The sequence below is a fragment of the Lonchura striata genome, chromosome 6 (assembly GCF_050655825.1).
Source record: "Lonchura striata isolate lonStrDom1 chromosome 6, ASM5065582v1, whole genome shotgun sequence".
In the NCBI taxonomy this organism is placed as follows: domain Eukaryota; kingdom Metazoa; phylum Chordata; class Aves; order Passeriformes; family Estrildidae; genus Lonchura; species Lonchura striata.
This window is the reverse complement of record NC_140708.1, coordinates 17,912,453-17,926,947: the sequence shown is the minus strand read 5'-3', so window position 1 is coordinate 17,926,947 and position 14,495 is coordinate 17,912,453. Positions and strand designations below refer to the sequence as shown.

The window sequence follows — 14,495 nt, the reverse complement described above, 5'->3', positions numbered from 1 at the left end:
TATGAGAGTTTATGACTACATGTCTGCCTCTGGTCACGCTCCTCCATTGCCTGTAGTACCTACTTTTTAGCATTGAATTAGTTAATAGCTGGATTAATGGCTTACGTAAATTCACTAGGGAATTTTATGTCATTGGAGCAGGTAGAATTGAACAAGGGAGTTTGTGCTCCTGAGTTCTTCTCCCACTTTGGTACTGGTGCATTGTTAATGTGGCCCACAAAAGCCCACGCTTATGGTTCTCAAAAGGAAATGGAAAAATATTCTTCAGAAACAAAAGATAGGGCTGGTCACTGTACCATGTGTCACTCCAGTACCCTGTGTACTCTCTCTGGTTTTTTTTATTCCTTTGTTTTGCTTGTACTTTTGTTCTGCTAGAAGCATTTGTTTAAATTTAAGTTAAATATTTCTCAAAATATTCTGCTGAAGTAGATGATGCCTTAAACAGTGTGAAATCAGAATCCTGAAGTTTGATAAGCAGACCTGCCGAAGATCTGAGATCTGAATCTGGTGAAGGCTTAAGCTTAATAAATGAGAACTTTAGTTTAAGAAACATCAAGGAAGAAAAGAGAATGCCCAAGTTAAAAAATTCCAAACCTCAGTACTACTTTTCTTAATGCTTGTTTTTTAGAATGCAGCCTACTTCCTTCTGAGGCACAGTCCATTTTCCAAATGAAACCATATTTGGAACTTTGGAAAGTAAAAAAATAAATATTACTTTCATCCTTTCTTCTTCCAGCACAGAAAATCTGTGAAGCATGTGTTTCTTGGAGCTGTTCCTGCATTTTACGTCAGTGGTCAGTTGCCATAGCTCTGCCACCTGAAGGGCTGTTTGCTCAGCCAGTGTGTGGAGCACATTCTGGAGTTCTAATTCACTGGTGAGACAAAGGGTGACTGGCTACAGAATAGCCAAATCCTCCCAAGCTCTCAGGCTCATTACTATGGGAACTCTATCAAGGCTGCAAGCTAGCATGGAATATTGACAGCATGAAACGTTGATGAGCATGCCTGCGTTTTGGCAAATTAGATTTACTATCTCATCCTATCTAATAGACCATTTAGAGGTCTGCCCCTGAGACACATCTCTTTAGCTGAGCATCTACCATCTTGTAATGTTTTTATCTTCAGTCTGAATGGCCACAGCTTTATGAATATGCTCTTCTGTACTTTAATTTTCTTGTTGCTGGAAAAAAGCTTTTCGGTGGACATGCAGTTGCTAAGAAAAGGCAAACAAGGAGCTGCATTGAAATGTACTCTTGAACAAATCCATCAATTTATCTTTACATATACACCAACACACTTATTTTATATATGTACACACATTTATATACACAGACACACACACATAAAAACACATTCTCCCAACTGGGTTGATGTGTACAGCATTGCAAAATAGATCTGCCATCATCCCTGACAGGCTGCTGGAAATGGAGTTGATTGAATATGACTCAGACCCTCAGTCTCATTGTCCAATTCATCAGTGAATGCACTGCAGGCTCATTGATTATATGTAAGACCAGCAGGAATGCTTGGCTTGCTTCATGGGGCTGCCTGTATTGAGCCATTATAAACACTCTCTTCTCTGCTGTGTGCATGTAAATAAGTTCAGGTCACTTAAAATTGACAACTTAGACACAATTTTTATGAATTAAAAAAAAAGAGAAATACAGGGAATTCTTTTTGTGAAGAAGTTAGTTTCAGAGAGAACTGAGTCTACAAACTAATAATTTAAATATTATGTTAGTATTTTGAAAAAAAATTCTGACTGTTAAATATTTCAGATGCAGTAGTTAATTTTGTTTTGTTTTTTTAGTATGAGTGACAGTGAGTGTGTCTGCATGTGGGGTAGAATAATTCAAAATTAGCAAAATATTGTAAAATCATGAGTAGCATGATTGTATACCACAAGAAAAAAAATCTGAAGATAATTTTCTTCTAATAATTATGCACATGATTATAAACAAACCTGTTTCCCCATAGTAAGCTGAAATGTTGCTGTTCTATGCCTGTAGATGTGCCTGTTCTTGGGAAAAGAAAATCACTTTTAACTAGAAACAGTAGATGTCATTGCACCTTTTATTTCTGTGTCTTTGTGTCCCTGGAGAAGTGGAGATCATGAGTGGAATGGGCTTAGTCATGCCCCTTACTTAGGGAAGAATGACAGAAGCTCTTTTCTGGCTGCTGTTGGTCCCACAGACTATTTATTCATTGTGTCATATGATCCACTGGCAAAATATACAGGGGAAAAAAAATAGTTTTACAATGTGATCTTGCTACTTTCAGACAGGGCTCCTGAGAAGATGGCACAATTGTATGAACAGCTACAGCACCCAAATATTAGGGGTCTGGTAGGCTTTGTGGGGTTTGGTTGATTTTTTTTTTAGTTTTTGTCTTTGTCTTTTTTTTTTTCTTCAAGATATTTTCTGCAGTGATATGGAATTCCTTCTGCAGTCAGAAATTTTCTCTAGTCCTCTGGTCTTCATAAAATACTATGTGAAGTCTTTGTCAGTGGAGACAAGAGAGTATGTAATGAAACAGTGTTAACAAACCTTATCATTGGCATCCTAGTTTTGGGAAAAGGAGATGGAATGTCAAGGAACATCTTTTTTGCATCCACAAATATAAAAATATGTCAAAACTTTTGTTTGCTAAGCACTGAAAACATTGCAGGATGCACTTGCAATTATATAGTGTGACAGACAACTTTTAATGCTGGCATGTTTTTAACTTATGAGATTAATCAAGGAATGGTTTTGTAGCCAAAATATTTCATGTACTTGTGCTGCTTAGGAGGAGACTGGGGATACTGTAAGGGTAGCCTGAAATTACCAAATAAGTTACACACATCTTGAAACACAGTGTGCTATTGCTGTTTGCAGTGATCTCATTAGTTTGTTTACATATCCCGATTTTGCTCTCTCCCCGACCAACTCCCTGTACCTTGTGTTTCCTGAGTGTTCGTTCCAGTGCTGCTTGCACAGGGAGAACAAACAATCCAGGCAGCCAGCAGAGCTTGCAGAACACCCTGTGCACGCCTCAGTCTCATGCTGCCTGGAGTCAGGCTCACTCAGAAGTGACCTGCCTCTCCACTTCTGTTTGGATTTCAATGCCAAGTCATTAGTCCTGGGATACCCAGCTTTCCACCAGTCTCTGCTGCTGAAGGAGTGTTTGTTTTTTCATCATTTTTAAAAGGAATGTTCATGCTGACTGATAGTGGTCTGTATGTTGTCTTGTCAGTTGAGTAGCTCAAATCATATTTAGGTGCAGGACCTTCGTGTTGGGTGACCCCGTGAATCTTGATGAAAGTTTCTATTCTGAGTTTGATTTAAACCCATGAAAGTTCTCACAAAATACTTCTTGTCCACTTTGTGCTTTATTCTAGCCAGTGGGGGGAAAAGGGGAAGTCAAACATCTACTATCCTAAATATGTAATAGGTTAGGCAAAGATTGCTTTTACTAGAAAATTATTGGGTCTCTATTCATGATAATGTATTTTGCCACAGTCTTAATTTTTTTACCCTATGTATTAGTTGGGATTTACATGTAAGTGATTCATTCAGAAAGACCAAATGTCTTAGTGAAACCATATATTTCTAGCTTCTACAGGTTAAATCACATGTTGTATATCCAAGACTTTCCTGTCATCTGTTAATGTGCAGTATTCCTGACTATTGTCATATGGCTACTGAAATTAGAATCTGAGGTGACAGGCTTCCTTGTTATGTTTTTTTGCAGTTTTTATTTTTATCATTATTTTCAGCTGCTGTTTGCCTGAATTTTGCAGATTGCTTTTGTTCTGTTCAAATATGATTAAATTTATACAATTTGAACCACTTGGAAATGGACAAAACAGAAGAATCTAAATGCTGCAAATAGACAGTTCTGCACAATCTTCATTCTCCAGAATTTACAATGTCAGAATTACCAATTTCTCTTACCTAAATTGGAAAGCTGGATGGAACTTTTACAAGCTATGGAAAACTCCAAAGAAACTGCTGAACATGCATGCGTTTAACAGAGGTGAGCCCAAATTTCAGACACTTTGAGAATCCCTCATTAAATGAAGAGCATTAAATCCAGTGCTCCATAGAGAGAAGAAGCTGTGTAATGGAGTGCATTGAACTGTTTGGCCTGGGCAGTGGGGATGCCTCCAGAGTGGCCCAGAGCAGAGTCTCCAAGAAGCAAGCTGTTGTCATGGCTTCAGATTGCTCCCTAATATTCAGTTCACAACAGCAGCAGGATTAAGTGTTTCAAGGAAGGGCTTGAAAATGAGTTTGTGGTGAGATGGAGAAAAGGGGGTTCAGTAAAATCTGTGCTGGCTGCTTTCCAGTAGGGGATATACATAATAGCAAATGATGTCACATAGTGGAGAATGCAGAAAAAGTCTTTAAACAGCAAAAAACCAGGGTACTTGCTGAAAACCAGAAGGAGCTAGGTGGTGTGAAAATGTGTGTGTGTGTACATACATATATATTCCTGGCTTGCCAATTTCCAGGAAAGTAGTAAGAGACAAAACCCCTTTTACACAGTCAGTGACTGTGGCAGGAGTGTGAAATGGGCAGAAATGGATGAATTGTGTTTAGCCTCTGCTTCCTTCAAGCTTTTCATTACTGTATTATAGGTTACTGCAGCAAAAATGTGGTTCAGTTAAAAAACTGACATTAAACAAAGCCAGATGTACTTAAGTAGCAAAATATCCAGAAGAAATGACTTAACTTACAAGCTATGTGTGGATTAATGTAACTCCCTGATCCTCCCCCTACCCAGTATCTCCATCCTCAAAGAAAGTCAAAATCAAAATAAAACTGAGGAGGGAAAAAAATAAAACCTAAGACTCAAACCCATAAAACCTAAGACTCACAGCCAAGCCAATCACCGTAAGGCAATTTGCTAATGGTTTTGGCAGAAATGATCCTGTTCAGCTTGTCTTCCTGCCATGCTAGAAAGTTAGCATTTATCCATATGTGAAATGTTTTATTTAATCTAACAATATTTGAATATGTTTCCTTCTTTTCCCTGAAATATGGGGTTGATCTTAATTTCACTGTTATAGCAGAAAAAAAAATAGGTACTTGAAAGGCAACACACTGTTTTTAATTTAGAGAAACCCATTGTTATCTCAAGACTTAAGAGTACTACTTAGAAGCATCTGGATTGTTTCCAGGCTCTCAAAATATATTTCACATCTTGTATCCTAAGTTTTTACTATGAAAACATATGAAACTTTCTCAGAAAATTTACTTGGAGCAGTAAATGTGAAAAAGCCACAGATAGCAGCAGTGATAAGGGAAACTACATTGCTATTCTGGATCTTTCTGCTATAGAAAAGAAGAGAAATCGCAAAATTTACTGTCATTTTTACTGTCAAAAGTGTTTATACACAGGTGTGTCACAATTCTTGTTGTGAGGAATTGTTCAAATTACATTTGGGCAGTGGAGAATGTGACCTCTGTTGTAACTCATTAGGCCTGCAGAGAACTACATGTACATTTAATATCCGGAGCTTGACATGATGGCTCCCAGATGCTCAGAGGAGAAAGCCCCTCAGATGATGATACGAAGAAATAATGGAACCCTAAAAAAAGGTTTTAGTTTGGGATTTGTTTTATTTTATTAAGAGTTTAAAGCTGTAATTTATTTCAGTTAATTTACTTATATGTTAGGAAAGTTTGCTCCATGTACCTATATGTCTCAAGAGGCTCCAACAAGTATACTGGATTTATTCAAAGGAGAAAGGGTTGGAATTCAAACCTATTTTTTCAAATCTCATTGGTTGTGGTCTTCTGCTGACAGAAGTAAATATTGCTTTAGTACATAGGTATTCCAGTAAGTTCAATTATTATTCTTACTTCTGATGCTTAATTTGTTCTCCTAAGGTTAATCAGAAGGGGAAAAAATTGCTATTTTGATTATTCTGAGAATGTTTTTCTGTACTTTTTTTTTAACTCCTGTTCTATCAGAGACTATGCTTGCATTCATATTCTGTGTATTCCTGTGGTGGGTATATATGTACCACTGGAAGATGATACCTCTCTAATAAAAATAAAATTGGTACAGTAACTCTGAGATCTTATTTTAGAAAACCTGTTACAGGAAGTACCAGCTATGTGCAAAGAAGAAAGTAATATGGGGGAACTGTTTTAATGTTGCATCAGAGGGGAAAAGAGGACTACAATGGTGTAGAAAATCACTGAAATAGGTACAGTTGTACCATTGATTAGTCTCTAGTCACTTCTTGTATGTCCTTCACTCAGACTGCATTTCTCTCCAGTCTCATTGCTTTTCATGTGCTTGTTCACTTGAGAAAAGGAAAGCTTAAATAGGAAGAACTGCTGGTGCTAGACTTTTCGCAAAAATAAATAAATTAGCAAGTCCAGACTGTTCCTTGTAAATGTTTTTGAGGACTTTGGTGTTAGCATCGGGTGTAACGTCCCTCTGTAAATCTGTTTGATGGCACTAATTAAGACAACAAAATTATGATTTGTCTGTGTGTGTAGTAAGGCTAAGGGAGGGAGATTGCAAATATCAGAATGCATTATTTAAATGAAAAAAAACCAAGAAGAAGTAGTGACCAATTAAAAGATCATGATCCCTGCTGTGTCTCATTTCCTAAACCCAGGATATTTTGTCTGCTCTAACATCTGTTTTTATTATTTCTTTTTGCTCAATACAAAGATACTGTAGCTGCTTTTGATTTCTGACAAGTATTGCCAGGTATTTTTTAAATTTTCACTTATTGTTTAGAATCAGTAGTGTTGTTTATTTGGTATCAATTTGAATGAGGAAATACAAATGTCTGATTTTTTCTTTTATAATGGTTCCATAGCATTTGGTTTTCAAGTTTAATGTGATGAAGGAGGTCAGCTTCAAAGGATCTCATGGTTTTTATGATTTTCCATTTCGCATGAAAAAAAGAATAGTAAAGGTAGTCAGAACCTCAAGTTCGGGTATTTATTTTTATTCTATGACAAAAGAGAGGCAAAAGTTTCTGTTCACTTTTTAAATTAATAACTAAAATGTCATGTACTCTCATTCCTATAACTTCGGGGTTTTTCATTGTAGATGTTACAGAGCTATAGTGCAAATACGATGTTTGTGTAAGATGGGGAGTTTATCTTGAACTGCAAAAGCTATAAACATCTCAGAAAACAATTTTGAAACAAATTTCCTTCCACAGAACTCTGTGCATCTCTCCTTTTCCTCTGTTCTGCCATCTGCTAATTTCTGTTCACTGGTCTTGTCCCTGTTTTGCAACAGAATTCCTCCTTCAGTTTACATTCAGTTTTGAGGGATAGTTTAAAACACTAGTAAGTGTGAAAAATGGCATCAGTAGTGGAAAAGGAAGGTGCTATCTTGCATGTCAACCTGCCTCTTGTCCTCATGTTTTCAGTCCCACCTAATTGCTGAACATGGATTATCTAAGCAATTGGTTGAACAGAAGCCTTGCTTTATAGCAGTGAGCTATTGGAGGTGTGTCTTATCACTGAAAATGGAGAACCTGCAATATGTTTCAAGACAGATGGGGAAATTATAGAAATGAACCATAGTTTTTGTTAGCTTTTCACAGTAAGGTTTTACCACTTGCTGAAAATGTTTCTGTTTTAAGGGAGTTCTAACAATGTCACTATGGTTTTTGCAAAAGTAATATCTGATGGATTTGGTGGAACAGAGAAAGTGGTTCTAAGAGTAATAACACAATAAACCATTTATGTTTTCTTACTCTAAGGAAATACTCTGTGCCATATTTTTTGTATTTTTTGGTTGGTTTTTTTTTTTGTTTTTTTTTTTTTTTTTTTTGTGTGTGTGTGTGGTCTGTGAAGTGTAGTGCTACAAACAAAACTACTCCAGATTTCCAGTTGTACTCAATGATCCTTGTATGGGTACCTTCCAACCTGAAGTATTCTATGATTGTATAATGGCAATGTAAAGCTTAGTTCATGTTGAGGTGTCTGAGAACTCAGCAATGATTTATGATTATGAATTTCCATCCTATTTAATCCAAAATTATACTTGCCAAAGGGTCTTGAAACGCAGCCTATCTCAAACAGAACAGAAGAGATTGCTACCTTTTTTCTCTTCTACAGCTTTTCTGTGTCTTCTGTGTGAGAACTACTAGCAGTTCTGTTTATTAGCCAGGAGCTGTTTATACAAATGTGCACAAATAAAAGCCCTGATATTCTGGTCTCAGATAGATGGGATGAGGTAAGGAGTAGCATAAAAATAAATGAAGCACTGTCAGTGACACTACATGCCTCGAGTGCTACAGTGTGCAGGACAAGTCACAGGATTTGTAAAATAAAAGTTTTCTTAGAGATGTATAGTTTACCTCTCTGTGCATGTGTGTGCTGTGAATGCCACAAAAGACTGGCCAAGTAAAAACTTTTCCTTTGATGTTACACGAATGTTTCTTATTAGGAGAAGCCTAAAAAACTTGTGTTTCCTCAAAATGTGGTTTATTTGTGCTTCTATTTGTTCTTCAGTATGTGTGAAGAGGTATTTTTATTGTGACTGTCATCTGTAAGAGATGGATTTTGCATTGAGTGACATCTGTAACTTGATCTAGCTATCTGGCAGTTTAAAGCATGAAAATACATCACAGTTTAAAACAAGCAAAAAATATCCTATTGATTTGGAACATTAGAAAATTATATGGATGGACCTTATGAGCTGACATATTAGAAACTTGTTAGAGGTCAGACTTCAAAGTCAGTATGTTAAAATTCTGGTCATCAAACCAAATAATCTGGTTTAGATTAGATCAAGTTCATTAGTAGGAAGAGAAGTTAATTGGCTTTTCAAGCTGGAATTTCCTTCTTCCATATAAGTGTTGGATGTGCTGGTTGCTAACTAAAACTTTTTGAACATATGCTCTTTTTAGAGCCTGAAAGGGGCCTCTTTCTTTTCTGCTCTTTTGAGGCAGAAGTCTCACATAGTCTGTTGCTGTGCTCTCCTCATTGTATTTGCTAAACTGCGTGATTTTGGTGTTTTTAAAGCAATGAAATCCATGCCAAAGACCTGTTGCCGTCTTTTCATTGTGGCAGAGGGAACAAGTAACACGCCTTTCTTTTCCATCCTCAGTCATTCTGGACATTGGTGTTTATGTATTCTTGTAAAAGATTCTATATAACTAGTGGATGTGTGGTTCGGGAGGGTTCTTAACGTGTTTTGCAACTTTTGTCTTTCCTCCTTTTTCTCTGGGGCATTTGGTTCTGGCCTTTGAAGCTGTACCAGCACACAGCAACCCCACCCCTGCATGGTAATCTAGACCACATTGCAGGTATGAAAACCTACTTTAGAAATGATGGCAAGGCCGGCTCGGTGCCCTTCAACAGAAGAATAAAAAAATAATAATGAATGTAAGAAGCTTGATTATCAATTAGTAAAAAAGTAGGAAATATTTTCCTGAAATGTAATGGAAAGTGGTGCTGCAGTGCTGTAGCCCCTTGAGTTCCTTCAGAAAATAATAGTGCAGCATGCAGCGGTAACGTGCAGTCCTCCTGTGGGTATCCGGTATGCAGTGTCTCCTCGCTGCAGGCGCAGAGGGTTTGCACGGAGCAGCTGTGCTCTCGGCTTGCTCCCGAGGCCTCGGCCGCCCTGACACCCGCCCTCGTGTTCCGTTTCGCCACATTAATAAGAAAGCAGATATCCTTCTGAAAGTCACTCTGAGGGAGCCATGGTGGGCAGCGCTTGGCGGGAATTGTTGCTCTGCTCTGTGGTGATGGAATCACACATCTTACACCTCTGATACCTTCACAAACTTGCATGCAGGCTTACAAAAGGGATTTTTTTCTTTTTCTGCTTTGCGGTAGCTTTACAGGGTGACAGCAAAGCCATAAGTATTTAGATTAGATATGTCGAGAGATGTAGATTGACCTGGGAAGCCCCAAATAAGTGCAATCAAAGGTATTTTGTGACAGAAAAGTGTAAGTTTTATTTACAACACAGATCACTCTATTCAGAAGCTCGGTACAAAATGTAGTTTGTGTTATTATGTTGTAGCAGGTTAGGTCACAGGACTCTGAAGGAATATAAATACAGAGTTTTATGTGAAGCAAAGTTTAGGGATGGAAGAATTATTTTTTTAAATGGTCCTTTATTTTTTTGTTTATTTGTGCAAGAGCAAGCAACACCATTTTTTTAGATTACAGATAAGTAAATAAAGATAAAAGACTTATTTTAAAATGGTTATAGAGGAGTAGTATATGCAGTACTAAAGTACAAACACCTTGCACTTCAGATGTTTAAAATTGCTGATATTTTGCAGTTGATAGCAGCAGTACAACCAGGCCTACAGGCTTTCTCTCTGCCTTGTCACTGACAACTGTGATAAGATACCCTCAGCTTTGCTTCCAGAGATTTCATTCAGAGGATGGGAGTCCTGTTTACCCCTTTTGATATCACAGTTCCTTGCTTTATAAGGGCAAAAAGAATGAAATTAGTTAGATCTGTCTCTTCTTTCAGGCTGGATTTGAGTTCTCAGAAGGTACTAATATCCCTTCAGTGTAATAGACTTCCTTTAGTATCACTAAATTTTCTACACTGTGTCTGATAAAGAATTCTAAATTAAATCTTACCTAGTGTAGGAATGCAAACATATACTTGAAATGGCATTCAGATATGTTGAGGTCTTCTATTTTTCTCTTTGTTGTGCTCATTATATTGTTGTTTTATTCTCCTATTGTATTGGAAATCAACTAATCCTGGGTCAAAGTATCATAAAAATGTTTATTACATGTTGTCTGTTTTAACAAAAACAATAAACATAAACTATTTGGCATTTGAAAAATCCTTCTTGCAAAAGAGGTGCTGAATTTAAACTTCTAGTGGATTGGCAAGGCCAGCACTCCAGGCAGGAGGAGAGGATGAGCAGCCAAGCAGGCAGGATTAACATGGTATGCCTGGGAAACACCCACATCTAACTTCTATTCCTGCTTGCTTCATTAGGCTCTGAAAGTCTGACTTGAATGTTGTTTTGTTTTTTTCACAAACATCAGTATTTAGTTCAATGATAAGAAATTATCACCTTTAGGTTTTCTCTATGTGAAATGAAAAAAAATATGTTAGGAAAAATGAGAAGGAGGAGTAGCACAAGGACAATTGAGCATAGCACAAGGCAGCTTTCATTTATCCCAGCAGCTGGACCTGAGTGTACTGACAGATAACAGATTCTTGAGGAGTCCCTAAAAGCAGGTTGTGATCTTTTCTTAAGAAGAAAAGAAAAAGAGAAAAAGCATTCTTGTCTTGAGATATATCTCAGTAATTTTGTATAGCATCTGCACCATGTTTTGTGTTATAATCCTTTCACTTTAAATGAGCCTATAATTTATCATGAAAATACTCTCATATGCATAAAAAAAAAAAAAATCTATGAGACTCCCAGTAATGTAAAGCATATGTAATTTAGTAAGAAAATCTGATCATGTTTTGGCGAAGACTGTAGTGTTACTATTTGCTAAGTAACAAAATCTGAGTTACATATGAAGTTTCATAGGAAGTTAAACATATTTCTGTGGAATAATGGGAAGAATATTCATTCACCTGTAGAATTCCTTTTGCAGTTTTACATCTTGTACCTAGAAAGCAGGTAATTTCCTCAGTTCCAAGTTTGAATTCATCTTTTATTTCTTTATTTAAAAAATAATTTGTAAAAATAGGAACATGGGGTTTTTTTGAATCTTGTGATTAGGGACAAGACACAGCATGTTCATTTTATAGGCCTAAAGACTGTGACAATTTCTGCTTTCAAGTAAATATTCCTACCCATATAAAACTAACTGTGGGGAGGTAGCTATATATGTTATAGGTTTTTTTTCCTTAAACCTTGATCTGGGGCTGTAATGAATCAGTTGGAAGGAATCAAAATATGTCAATTTTACAGAAATATCCAGTGTTTACAAGTGAATGAGCACTGAGAAACACCTATCTCCAGTGCCCCAGCATACAATATCTTGTGCACTTTGCAACTCAGTCAGAAGACAAGTCACTAAGTCAGAATTCTGCTGTTGTGGCTGATTGCTTCTAAAGCACTAAGCAACCTTAATTATTTGCAGAAATGAAAGTCTAGCTATTCTTCTAATATAGGGATTCCAAAGATTTTTTTTTCCATTGGTAGTGTCTAAACTGAGTGTGTCAATACTCTAAAGTCCTTTATATCTCTATGGCACTTCAAAATCTCTTTATTGTTCCAAGATCAAAATGCAAGACCTGTCTGAGTTTCCAGTATATTTGTAAGTTTTCTTGTTTTTATGTTTCAGCTGAGTTTGGGCTTCACAACCATAACCTTGACTCACAGTAGCACAAATGCAATGAGTAATATCAGGAATTTATAATTTTTATGTCACTTAATATGATTATTATCTTTATATGCTTGTCTGTAGTTTTTGCTTTATGTATCTCCCCTCAGCTTCCTGTAACAGAATAATGTTAGTTTAACATGTGTGTACCACAGTTATTTCTGTCTGGCATGAAAACTGTGATAAGATGATAATATTTGCTATTCATTTAATATTTAAGTCCTTTAGACTTATGAGTCTTTTAGAGAACTAATTTGAACCAAATAGCCCAGAAATGAGGTGGATATAGTCAGCTGGGGACATGCTTGAACTGCATGTGAACCCAGGCACTGATTTCCTGGCACTTACTCCTCAGTACAGCTCAGGTACCATCAAGTGGTTAAACCAGCAGGTGAAGTACCTGACAAGCAGGTTTTGAACAGAACAGGCTTATTCATGTGGATGCTGAGGAATCTGCATCTCTCCTGACCTTATAGCTCCCTAGAGTGTCTTTAATGTTAAAAATTTTGCCATGGTTCTATTTAACATCATCTAGTGTATGTGTATGTGCATACATGATTGTCTCCCGATTCTTTGGGTGTTTTGCCCTTTTTCCAAAGTTTTAGGAGTGTAAACTCTGACATTCAAGCCTGGAAAACAAAAAACCATGAAGCCCCAAGTGTATGTGAGCAGTTTCTTGAAAGGGAGATATGTGTTTACCCTGCAGTTACCAGGTAACTGTAGCAGAGCAGCACTGAGATGGAGCTAACACTCTCTGCCTCCTGGCAGTTGTGCTGTTTCCACATCCAAGTTGTTTTATGGCTAGCTATCTTAATGTGGAAACTGAAAGGGTGATTACTTGTTTGACCAGAAGTCATCCCTTAGCTTGAGGACTGTGTGACACTGTCCTGCATATGAAAGTGGGCAATAGAGCAGAGAAAACGGTAGTGGTTTAAGCAGTTCCCTTCCTCTCTGCCAAAACAGGTAAATACAGGACATCTGGATTAGTCAGGGGGAAGCAGTAGATTATTCCTTTGTAATAGCATAGTGGTGTTTAGTTTGTAGTTAGTTCTCTGTGCATAAACCCAGTCAGCTCAATGGCTTAGGTTCAAAAGCCTGGAATTTAGTCCTGTTTTATATGATTGGTCCTCTCTAATATCTTATTTTTCAGATAAGACTGCTGATAAGGATAACTCTTTTAGTTACTCATTCTCTGACATCAATATAAATCTACCATTCAGCTAAGCTAAGGACACAAACATAGTATGCTTGTCTTCAGCAAGACAAAAGTGTGTGGTAGGTCTATGCCGAACTATATACTTCTCTTTCAACCACCTGGAACATATATTAAACATGAATTGCCCAGGAAAGAAAAGGTATAAAAATATAAAAAATTTAATAGCATAAAATTTTGATCTTGTCTTTTAGGAGTAGAGTACACCTGCAAGGTATCAGGAAGCTTAAGATGTGAAACTGTGAAATAGGCAGCACATTTTTTTTTTCCTAAGGGCAATAGAAAAGTAAAGTCCTCCCTTCCAAGAAAAAAAGAAATCCAAGCATAGCAAACCCCAAAAATAAACTAAATTAACATCTGGGAACTTGCCCATGACCTCTTGACTTCCTAAGTAAAATTAATACTTTTAGAAATTAACACTGATGAAGAATACTTCAAGATTTATTTCAATATTTTAAATATTAGTGATTTTTTTAAATTTCTATTATCAATATAGTTATAGAAACCTGATTATACTTGATTATATATAAAATTTTATCCTTATAACTGGTATAAAATAATCAGTCTGATTTTTGTTTTGTATTAGTTTACCTTCAAAGATTTATTCAATAAATGCATAAACAGTGAAATAATGCTGTTAATTAGACCTAGGTTGGTGTTGTGACTGTGAAAAGGGTACTTCGGGCAAGAAAAAAAATCTTTCATTTAAATGTCATAGGAAATGTTTATTTCTAGCCAAATTTCTGGCAACATATGTTTTTGGTATTCTAGTTAAAAGAAGCCCTCTTGAACTGCTCAGTCAGACATCACTTCAGCCTTATGTTTGATGAAAATTCAAGCTTGCTCCTGACATTAAAATTCTGTGTATTTAGAGTGTAATTGATGCTGAAGTTTTTCAAGCTGGGCTTATACTACAGAGTTGAGGCATTTTGATGAAAGCTCCTGCACTTGTCATACTTAGGCTGAAGTTGTTGAGATGATTTTGTGTAGAA

General features: G+C 36.7%; 1 long non-coding RNA gene across 1 annotated transcript in view; it reads left to right on the top strand.

Annotated features, from left to right (window-relative positions):
* Positions 1–14,495, top strand: part of LOC110468636 (uncharacterized) — a 495,198-nt gene that overhangs the window by 176,505 nt on the left and 304,198 nt on the right. The window lies entirely within an intron of this gene.